The sequence below is a fragment of the Octodon degus genome, unplaced genomic scaffold (genome assembly GCF_000260255.1).
Source record: "Octodon degus isolate 3935 unplaced genomic scaffold, OctDeg1.0 scaffold00036, whole genome shotgun sequence".
Lineage (NCBI taxonomy): Eukaryota > Metazoa > Chordata > Mammalia > Rodentia > Octodontidae > Octodon > Octodon degus.
The window spans coordinates 15411833-15422289 of record NW_004524612.1 but is presented as its reverse complement, the minus strand read 5'-3'; the positions used below and the strand labels follow the sequence as shown (position 1 = coordinate 15422289).

General features: G+C 43.5%; 1 pseudogene; it reads left to right on the top strand.

The window, feature by feature from the left end:
- Positions 1-8190: 8190 nt before the first annotated feature.
- Positions 8191-8285, top strand: LOC111816639 (annotated as a pseudogene).
- The last annotated feature ends 2172 nt before the right edge of the window (positions 8286-10457 follow it).

The following is a 10457-nucleotide window of genomic DNA, read 5'->3' as shown; positions in this document are numbered from 1 at the left end:
TTTTTAAGATAAAAGTGAATAAAAGTAGTATAATCTTTTCAGTCTATTAGCTTAGAAATCAGTTGCCTAAATGCCTCGCATACAACTGCAGGTAGTGGACAGCATGCCAGTGTCAGCTGAGAACAAGGTGAAAACCATTATTACATAACTTCATACTTAGTCTCTTATGGACACAAGAAAGCCAAAATCCAGAGGATAGAGAGCAGTGAGTATACCTCCTCCTGCCCATGAGCAAAACACTCAAGACCTACAACTTAAAAGAGGCGCTCTGCGGCTTGCAGTTTGAGTCCGTGTAGCTGGCTCCACAGTAGAGCAGCATGGCAGAGAGGGGCCTGGCAAGGGAAAAAGCACCCAACCCATAGCATCCAGGAAGCAAAGAGAAGGGAGGAGCCAGGGGCCAGAAGGCACCCTTCCAGGGGTCACAGAGATAGCTCAGTGGCCTAAGAGCCTACCTAGGCAAGCGTAAGGACCCTGGTTGGATCCCCAGTACCACACGGCAGACTGGCCCCACCCCAGGCACACTGAGCCAGCCACCAAGACCAGATGTGGTGGTGCAGGCCTGTAATACCAGCACTGGGGAGGCTGAAATAGGAGGATCACTATGAGTCCGAACTGTGTAGTGAGACCCTGTACCAAGTACATTTAAAAAGAAAGAAGAATGCACCCTTCCAGGTCACACCCCAGTGGACCACCTCCAACCAAATCCACTCCTAACAGCACCTTCAACCACGAGCTCACCAATACATGAATCCACTGGTAAGTATAGCAGCCCACAGTCCCATGCCCTTCCACACACAGGAGGCTTTGGGAGATGTTTCAGATCTAAACCATGATCAGTGAGGAGGGAAGTGCAGGTGTGAGCATCAAGACCCTCCCAACATAAAAGCACTAATCTTTCCTCTACTTTTTTGCAGAAATCAACTGAAACTGATGAGGAACAGCTGGGATTTTTGTACATTGATGATAAGGATGCAAAATAGTGCAACCACTTTAGAAAACTTAGAAGTGTATAACACGCTTGGTTTCATAACTTCCCAGGTGGCAGGGGTCCGCCTCAGAAGGAACCATACCTTGAGTCTCACTCACACCTGATTCAAGCGATAGGTGAAACTTTGGATTTTTGACTTTTGAATGGGCTCTGCTGCAGCTTGGGATTTTCAAGGCTGCTGAGACAAAATGATTTCAGTTTGCATGTGACAAGGACATAAAGTTTGGGTGATCATAGAGAGAATGCTTTGGTCTGAATTTTTTTATTCCCTGAAAATTCCTACACTGAAATTCTAACCCCCACAGGGATGCAAGGAGGAGGTAGGGTTTGGGGAGGCAGAGTCCCTGGATAGGATGAACTCCCTTACTCAAGGGAACTCTTTCGCCCCTTCTATCATGTGAAGACACAGCTAGAAGAAGCCCTCTCTGACCTGAAAGCAGATGCTGACCAGGAACCCATCTGCTGGTTTCTTGATCTTGGACTTCCCAGGCTCCATAACTGTAAGAAGTAAATTTCTATTGTTTATAAACCATATTGCCTATAGTTTTTTGTATGTCAACCCAAATAGATTAAGACAATGTATATATCTGCATTAACCATAGTAGCCAAAAACTAGAAGTGGTACAATGCCCACCAGCTAATAAGTGGATAAACATATCATGATACATCCATACAGTGGAATAGTACTTGGCAGTTAAAGAAAAGGAACAAAGTATCAAATCATATGAATGAGTCTCAGAAACTGTACTCAATAAGATACAATCAGTAAGTACTGAGTGATTCAAATTATATTAAGTTCTAGAAAAAGCAAAGTTATGATGAAGCAGATCAGTGGTTGCTTTAGCCTAGGAGTTGAAGGAGGGGCGTGGCCACAGAGGAACACAAGGAAACAATTTGGATAATGAAATTGTTCTCTATGTTGGAGAGTACTCTTACATGTAAGTTATACCTCAGTGAACCTAGGAAAATATTAAATAATGATAGAAAGCTGAATAGACATAGTAAAGCATAAGCCATATTGCTCTCTAAAACACAAATATAATATTACAACACTGTGGTGAAATGATTTTCATGGAAATAACTGAGTGGACTTTTTCCCAATCAGCACACATCTTTAATAATTGTCATCTCTTTCCCTTATTGCAATAGAGTCAGCATCAACTTGAGACCTTTTTCTAAGGTGAATACAATATTTTCTCCTGTTGGCTCAGCCTGAAACTCTTTCCATAGCCTTCAGTTTTCCTCTTGTCCGAGATGTCCATAGGTAGCAGTCAGCTGCTTTCTGCTTCCTGACTGTGAGTACACAGGGCTTGGGACAGCAGAAGCTTGGAACCCTGAGGTGCATGGATGCCCCCCAGGAAACTGCTGCAGGCACCATTACCAGGCTTCCACAGTGTAGGGACTAGAGAGCATTTCCAGAAGAGAATGTCTGAAATATCAGAATCAGAGAGCCTAGAGACATGACAGTAGGACAGGATCTGTCCTTGAGCTCAGGCAGACACAGAGACTAGGGCTCCAGGTCACCAGAAGTACAGCAACTCAGCCTCTGTTCAGAGGCACAGAAGTGGATGACACCACCTGCTATAGTCAATATTTGTTGCATCCAAAGTTGGTGTTGAAATTAGTTGCTGTCCTTTCTTTTAATTCAATGAGAAGAAAGAATTGTACTAATAGTGTTTGGACAGGATATCATGTCTGCATCTTGTGCTACGAATAACCACTACAAAGACAACAATATGCAGTGTATTAATTTTTCTTTTTTCTTAGTTGAACCGGAGATTGAACTTAGGCCCTTGCACTTGCCAGGGAAGCGCTTATTCTACTGAGCCATCTCCCCGACCCTTTGTATTAATTATTGAAACTGTCCTATAAATCAGTTTTGAAACTGTCTCATTGATATTTGTTTCTCAATAAAATTAATTTTAAAAACCACAAGATTACCATGGCTGCTTTAAGAAGAAAGGATTGTGGGAGGCAAGAATGGAAAAAGAAAACTCATCAGTTAGGATGAAGAAGTAATAGAAATATATGATTTTGATTCCATCATCCCTGTTGTAAACAGAAGAGGACTGGGTTGACTAAAGCTACAGGGCTGGTCTGGAACTATAAAGACTCAGCCTTTTACCTGAGCATAAAGAAAAAAAATACATTGATCATTTTCCATATCTGCTGTCATGTGAAAGTTTTGAAAAGTACTGCCTTAATGAATATTTTTCATGCTTTCCAAAAAAAAAAAAAAGAAAGAAATTAGTTGTTGTCATGATGGCACTAGGAGGGGTACCTTCTGGGAGGTATGAGGCTGTTACAAAGTTAATGCGATGACAAAGAGCGAGTCCGCTTTTGCCCCTTTTGCTCTTCTGCCTTTTACCACTTGGTGATGCAGTAAGAAATCCTTTCCTACATGCTGGCACCTTGGCCTTGGACATCTTGGTCTCCAGAACTCTAAGCCAAAAAAATCTCTGTCCTTCATGAATTGCTCAGTCCACGTATTCTGCACATAGTGAATGGATACGATCACCCACTACCTAACTCTGGATGTCCCAGTGGGCTTAAGTCAGGCTTAACTTCAGGCTTCTCTGACGATCATCAAGATAAAAGCATTCCTATTTGCTTGCAGTTGCAAGAGGAGAGACATAGCATTTTACTTTCAAATATCTGGAATGAATAATAAATTGAGCAAAAATTCTTTCATCCTACAGTGTAACCAAAAATTCTAAATGATTCTTCCTCCCTCCAAACTGGAAGTAGGAGATGATGGGCCAACGCATATGTGTGAGTAGTGAAAGCAGAATGAATTAAGGTTGGAAGATAAGTTTTACAAGGATCATAATTGTTTCAGAAGGTGAGTATACCCATTTGTCTTCCATTAGCAAATCAAATACTTGATGCCATAATTCTGCTGTGCACACTGAGGCCTGGCTCAGGAGCTCATCAAGACTCTCAGAATGTGAGCAGACAGAAAGCCTAGACCTCTCACTTCCCTGGTACAAACACAGGCCCAAGAGCAAGGTGGAATCCCAGGTCTTCCCAACTCTACCACCATGCTCTTTTTCACTCACTGGTGAAGCCCAATAGAATATGGTTAGGGAACTGTCCAAGAGAGAGAGGTTCCTACCTGGGTCCCCATGTTCTCATCCTGAGTTCCCAGAGACGGCCATAGGATGCATGTGGAGAGTTTATGGGAGCTGCTCAATGGCTGTCCCAAACTCTAGGGTTGGACGTGTGTCCTATGAAGAGCACATGATCTCCTCCTCCTCCACCTACCAAACTCTGTGTGTCTTCCCAGGACTTACCAACCACTGCTTCCCTTGAAAACAGGAAGAAATGGAACTGTTGTGGTTTTCTTCTCCAATCCCCTAAGAACCTGTGTATTGGAAGTTTGGCCTTCCTGTGTGGCAGTGTTGGAAGGTGGGAGAATCTTTAAGAAATGGGGCTCACTGCAAGGTAATGAGGTCACTGGAGGTGCTGCCCTTGGAAGAAAATAACACAATTCTCATGGGACCCCAGTATGGTCCTATGAAAGGTGTGGTTATAAAAGAGCAAGATAGGCCCCTCCCGATTCTCTGGTTTTCTGTCTCATCTTGGGAAAATTTTTTTCATGAGTTATGATACCATCCCATTATGATACCATCCACCATGAGGACCTCACCAGAGGATGCACAGCCAGAGCCATTTAATCTAGACTCTAATCTCCTAAACCATGAGCTAAATAAACCCCTTGTCTCTACATGTTACCCTGAATTGTGTATTTTTTTATAGCAATGGAAAGCATACTACCTCAACAGCTATTAGTTGACCACTTACTATCTGCCAAGGAGATTTTAGCATAAGTTTTTCTGATTCTATATCTATAGACATTCTTATCCCTGTTCACCAGTCTGACTGCTTCCTCTAAATATGAGGTATAAATTCCCAGGCAAGGCCAATGCAAACCACCACTGGGAACAAAAGCACACTGAGGCTAGGGAACAAACAGACAGAAAAAAGGAAGGAAGGAGGATTCCTATTTGTACATTCACCTGATTTTGCCATTATGGCTTGAATTCTGCTCCATAAAACAATGTGTGGAAGTCCTAACCCCCAGAGCCTCAGAATATGACTTTAGAAACAGAGTTCTGGGCTAGGGAGATAACTCGGTAGAATAAGCACTTGTCTGGAAAGCGCAAGGTCCTTAGTTCAACCCCAGTGCCAAAAAGAAAGAAAGAGAGAGACAGAGAGAGAGAGAGAGAGAGAGAGAGAGAGAGAGAGAGAGAGAGAGAGAGTTTGTTCTTACAAAAGTACAGTGATGAGCTAGATGAGAGCATACTGAAGTAGGGTGAGCCTTTGAACCAATAGGGCTGGTGGCCCCAGGAAACAACATGAAAACATGAGAAGACAGCCATATAACAATGAAAGCAGAGATGGGGAAGGGGGTGGCTGCAAGCAAGGAGCTCCAGGACACCAGAATACCACTACCTCAAGCGGAAGAGAGGTGAAAAGGATTCTGTCAATATCTCAGAGGGATCATGGCCCTGCAGACTTCTGGATTTTGAACTTGTAGCCTCTAGAACTGTCAAGAAATCCCTTGCTGCTCTTTTAGGCCACCCAATATGTGGTAATTTGTCCCCCAACCCTGGGGAACCTCAGATGTTAGTAGACTGAAGGGGTCTAGAAGACAAGGAACATACTTGCTAATACGTCTTCATTGGCTTCTGCTCAGAACCTACAGGGCCAGTGGAAGTGAATCGCCTACTGAGCATACTCCTCAGACCTGCAGCCTGGTGCTGGGTGGGGGCGGCACCTCCTATGACACATAAATTGGGTGGGGTAAACCCCTGGAGGAAATAGACTCCGTAGCTTTCCACCCTGTATGCCTGAGTGGCTTTAGAGTTTCTCTGGAGTTGCATGGCTGTGGAGGACTTCCATGTTTATCAGGCCTTCTTCAGTGCAGGAGCCAGCCCAATGGGTTTCTGTACTCCCATAGCACGTTGGACAGAATTCCACCCAAGTTCTGCCACAGACTCCCATCTGCATGTGTCAACACCTGAGACCAAGGCGACAGAGTGTGGGTGAGTGTCATTCATCTCTTACCCATTTCAGAAGTCCCAATACCCAGTATCCAACATGTAATAAGATTCATGCACAAGAACTCAAATGAGCAGGTCTGATTATCTTAAAGTCTAGCCACGAGTTCAAGAGCATTTCTGAGTAATCCTTGGCACTGCATCCTCCACCAGAGCAGCACTGGGGCTCAAAAAAGATTTTGTGCGTATGTTCTGTATTTTATAGCACCAGCTCTAATAGAGAGGCTGGAGAGCTGGCCCTGCTCATTTCTTCACAGTTTATTATGCGGAAAAACATAAGCCTTCTGTTTTCCTGGGTTGTTAACTTGGCACCTCATTGCACATATAGAACTTGCATTAAAAGACACTACCTCTGTGAGTCAATCAGCCATTTAAAGAGTAAAAGTACTTTGCAGTCTGAGGATGCTCAGAGCTCATGCTCTGGGATGGGAGACACCAGGGCCAGGTGCACAGAGAGACTTTGGCGCTGGTGCCTGATCATTTGGGCCTCAAAACAACCTCCTGACACTGGTGGAAGATTCACTTCAAAGACGGTGAGGTCAAGACTGCAAAGGTCAAGTGACAAGTCTGAGGTCACGGGGCTAGTAAGGAACAGAGCCCAAAGTCCCTGACCCAAAGCAGGGGATTTCCTACCCTTAATTTATGCACAAATTGACTCATTCCTTTCAATTGTGAGGAATCGAGCTAATGAGCATCTGCATTACCTCACATGCATATATTTTATGAGAACACATTAAAAAGCCAAGGACTTCTAAAGAACTCTATTCAGACTCTCAAAGGGATAGAATTTTAAAGAAAATTACTTTTTTCACAAAAAGACTCCAAGTTATTTGTGTAAATGGATGATGTCCTTTAGAGCCATCCCGTGGAGGGCTCAACAATGGCCGGAAGCTGCTGCTGCTGGTGCTGCTGCTGCTGCTGCTGCTGGTGCTGCTGCTGCTGCTGCTGCTGCTGCTGCTGCTGCTGCTGCTGCTGCTGCTCATTTCATTTTTGGAATGCCTCTTCCAAGATTCAGGTCCCCAGAGCCCGAGTGAGGCACATTCTCGCGTCTGGTGGAAGTTCTTCAATTCGGAAGATTTTTGTGAGCAAGCATGGAGAATAAGGCCTTTGACAAACTCCAGCGCTCATGAATTAATGCAAGAACGTGGAGGTGCTGTAAAACGCAGGCTAGACTTTAGCATGGAGCTGAAGATAGCACGGATGAGTTCCTGGCTGGGTTTGAAACTAGGCAGGAAGGGCCTAAAAGCTGTTTGCCCCTTGGCAGCTGACCTAACACAAACTGTCCATGCCTTTCTTCTCTGTAAACTCAGACTATTGCTCGTCTCATAGAGTGGTTATAAGGATTCAAAGGAGGTAATGCACGTGGAGTAGTCACCAGTGCCAGTGCTTAACAAATCATTATCAACCAAACCAGGTTTCCCAAAAAGTTATGAATAATAATAAATAACATCATTGATCGTATAGCTTCAGGAGGGCCAGCCAGATAGCTCAGTGGACTAAAGCTCCAGCTTAGGCAGAGTGCAGCGGCCAGGGTTCGATCCCCGGTGTGCCGTGCAGGCCCTGCCCCCCAGGCAGGCTGAGACAGTGATTGAGACTGGGCAATAGTGGTGAGCACCTCTAATCCCAGCACTTGGGAGGCTGAAAACAGGAGAATCACTACGAGTCTGATCTACGTAGTGAGACCTTGTAGTAAATCCAGGAATATTCATCCAAATGTCTAAGCTTTGGTATCTGGGGGTTTTTTGTTTTGTTTTGTTTTGTTTTGTTTTGAGTACCGGGGATTGAACTCAGGACCTTGCACTTGCCAGGCAAGTGCTTATTCTACTGAGCTATCTCCCCGGGCCCCTTGGTATCTGTTGATTCTGTTCATACACAGGGCAGATGGTTCCGAGACAGACTTCACGATGCATTCTCATCGGTTGAGTGAATTCCAGTGACTTACACTGAGGTTACCTTACAGTAGTTGAAGCAGAAAAGCAAAGCTACATTCAAGGCCTTCCAATACCAGGACAAGAAATAGACTTCTATTAAAATAAAAATAATGCCTATCTTTTTTTAACCTTTTGGTGGTACTGAGGATGGAGCCCAAGGTCTTCACACTGAGCTAGATCTTTGGCCCAGTTTTTATTTTTTGAGACAAAGCCTATACTTTCAGGGATCATTTCTACAGTATGTTTTTTTTTTTTTTTTTGGCTGAACTGGGGATTGAACCCAGACCCTTGCACTTGCCAGGGAAGCGCTTATTCCACTGAGCCATCTCCTGGGCCCCTAGTATGTTATTTTTTTGATACAGTGTCTCAACAAGTTGTCCAGGCTGGGCTCAGACTTGCAGTCCTCCTACATCAGCCTCCCAGTGTGCTGAGATTAGAGCCTATCTTTAGGAAGGACCGGTACGAAGGTAGGTTATGTTCATGGCAGAAAGGCTGACATGGCACCCAAGAAGACTAGATGGAGCTTTATCACAGAGTTGCCATCAACTGGCCAAATGGGATTCATATCCCAAGAGAATTTTTCCTTATAACATATATTTGTCTTTTATTGCACTAGAAATGTACTTTCCTGGTTTAAAAAAAAAACCTAGAAATTGCCAGTTGGCCAGCAAAAATTATATATAAATCACACATAATTCCTCCACCCAGAAATAGAGACCATTAATATTTTTGGTGAACATTCATTCAAATGTCACTGTATAATTATCTATTTAAATTTATAATAAGATCACATTATACACAGAGCATTATAATATTACTTAGCATTTACTAAGTAAGAAATATCACAAACATCTGTGACAATAAATACATTCTTATAATTTTGATTAAATGATGCATAGTGTTCCATTTCAAAAGCATTTCAAAGCCAGATCTGATGATGCATTCCTGTAATCCCAGTGCTCAGGAGGCTGAGGCATGAGGAATGCTATGAGTTCAAGAACAAACTGGGCTATATAGTGAGTTCAAGACCAGCTTGATTACAGAGAGGACCCTATCTCACAAACAACAATAACAACAAAAAGAGCCCATGTTTCAACCATCCTGTACCTTTCAACTTGTAAGTTGTTTCAAAACAGTGTTTTACTATTCCAACCAGCACTAGAATGAGGTCCCTCAGGAAGAACATGTTTAGGAATGAGAAAACAAGCAAGAACATGAAGCCTAACAGACTAGGATAGGACCCTGGAAATACAATGGAGCCCAGAGGACAGGAAAGAGGAACTCCAGCAAAAAGGAGAAGAGCAGTAGCCAGGAATTGTGCCAAAGAAATTGGGGTACTGTTCAAAGAGTATAGATTTCCATAGTGCAAGATGAAAAAGTTCTAGAGAGCTACACAACAGTTTGCTTATTTATAATTAACAATATTATGGGGTACATGTAACAATTTGTCAAGAAGGTAGGTGTCATGTTATGTGCTTTTTAACTGCAAAATTATATATTAATTATTTTTTAAAAACGGCAATGAGGAGGCAGGCCAAATAGCTCAGTGGATTAAAAAGACTGTAAGCAGGAGCAGAGGCCAGGGTTTCGATCCCCGAGCCTGCCTTGCTGGCCCCACCCCCAGGGCATGCTGAGCCAGTGATTGAGACTGGGTGTGGTGGTGCGTGCCTGTAATCCCAGCTCTTGGGAGGCTGTAAACAGGCGGATCACTGCGAGTCCAATCTAGTAGTAAGACCCTGAACACCCTGTAGACCCTCCCCTAAAATAAAAAAATTAAAAAAAAAAATAGCAATGAGAAAAGAAGAATTAAAATCAGGAAAAGGGGTACTGACAGGAAAAAAAAACCCTTTCACTGAGGAAAGAGGGGCTTCTGCGCACTGAAATCACTGGATTGCAAGTTCAAGACAGCATGCTAACAATCATGTCAATAGAATCCATTGGCTGTTCTGCAACATCCGTAAACATAACTTTATAGAGCTGCCTTACTAAGCCTTTGGAACACTCCGTGTATGTGTGTACATGTGTGTGTGTGTGTGTGTGTGTGTGTGACACCAACTGTCACTGAGCCACTTCATCATCCAATGCAGGTGGAGTTCAAGATTGACTTTTCAGCCTCCAGCTGACTTCTGGAAACTCAAGTAGATGCTGACTCTCTCTGATCCACATCAGCAAATGCCGGTGAGCACTGGTGCCACATCTCATGGGTAGTAGTTTCTCGTCTAGTGTCAAAGGTGGTCCTAGGTCCCAGATAACCAAGACCTGAACATTCCCCATAGTTGAACACAACTACAGTGTTAAGTGCTCACAAATTTATCAAACCTTCACTGTCCTTGTGGCTGTCTATAAAGATTAATATGCAAGCGCTAAACATATGACCAAATTTGTGACAACTCTATATACTTCTTTTTTTTCTTCTGTGTTTAGGACAGGGTCTACAGGGTCTCACTATGTAGATCAGACTCCTAATGATTCTCC